This window comes from Lactuca saligna, chromosome 4, assembly GCF_052625555.1.
Source record: "Lactuca saligna cultivar CGN05327 chromosome 4, ASM5262555v1, whole genome shotgun sequence".
NCBI lineage: Eukaryota > Viridiplantae > Streptophyta > Magnoliopsida > Asterales > Asteraceae > Lactuca > Lactuca saligna.
The window spans coordinates 147,553,311-147,554,397 of record NC_136420.1 but is presented as its reverse complement, the minus strand read 5'-3'; the positions used below and the strand labels follow the sequence as shown (position 1 = coordinate 147,554,397).

General features: G+C 31.0%; 1 non-coding gene across 1 annotated transcript; it reads right to left on the bottom strand.

Annotated features, from left to right (window-relative positions):
• Positions 1 to 312: 312 nt before the first annotated feature.
• Positions 313 to 415, bottom strand: LOC145044399 (U6 spliceosomal RNA). The gene has a single exon (XR_013681353.1). It is a non-coding gene; the product is annotated as a U6 spliceosomal RNA (small nuclear RNA).
• Between the last annotated feature and the right edge of the window lie 672 nt (positions 416 to 1,087).

Here is a 1,087-nt window from a genome sequence, read left to right as displayed (position 1 = left end):
AATAAAAAATTAGCACATAAACAAACACATACAGACTATATACAACACATAAATGGAAGTTTATAAAGCATGAAACTTAATGATAGGAAAAGTAAAAAACTTAAAGGAGACTTTATAGAAAGAAATATCACCCTTACTTGCCACAAATGGTTGAAGACATCAACAAGAAGATAAATCTGACCATGGAATCCACATGTTGTCTGATCATGACTTCAGTAGATGAACTACTGAAACGTAAGAATTGCAATTGAGCTCTATTAGCATTTGATAAAGGGAATTAGGGTTCCAGAGAAGACGAAGAAGGGTTTAATTTTTTTTTTGGACTATTTCTCGATTTATGCATGTCATCCTTGCGCAGGGGCCATGCTAATCTTCTCTGTATCGTTCCAATTGTATCGGATGTCCCCAAAGGGACGAATATAGATGAAGAGCTTCGCCATATAGAGGAGTAGCATGTTATATAGGACGATGCGAGTTCTAAATGAACTAGTTTACTGTTCATGGTCATATATTCTCAATATCTTTAAAATTAGGGTTAATGACTTAGGAGGGTAATTAGGTTTCCAGTTTGTTCGTATTAGGTCATTAAGGTTTTTTTTGTGCGTATTAGACCAATATGGTTGTTATTACCGTTTACAAATAGTCATTTTTACTAGTTAAAACCGGTAAAATGACTATTTCTAAACGGTAATAACAACCATATTGGTCTAATACGCACAAAAAAAAACCTTAGTAATCTAATACGGACAAACTGAAAACCTAATTACCCTCCTAAGTCATTATCCCTTATGCATAAACATAACAAAATTTCACTTTTGAGTGTTTTTTAGTTTCACATGTGCGCTAATGATCAAAGAGGGCATTTCTCATCTAATGTGCAAGCATTACCTGTTAAATTTAGCATAATAAAAACAAGATATTAGAAATCATCAAAAAGTAAATGATTTTAAGAAAAATGAATGAAATGAAATAAAAATAATGGTTGTTAAAATAACAACTCGAATGTTGATAAAAACATATTATTTATAAGATGTAGGTGATATCAGTATATTTAATTTTTGATTTGTGCTAATTTGATTATTTCATT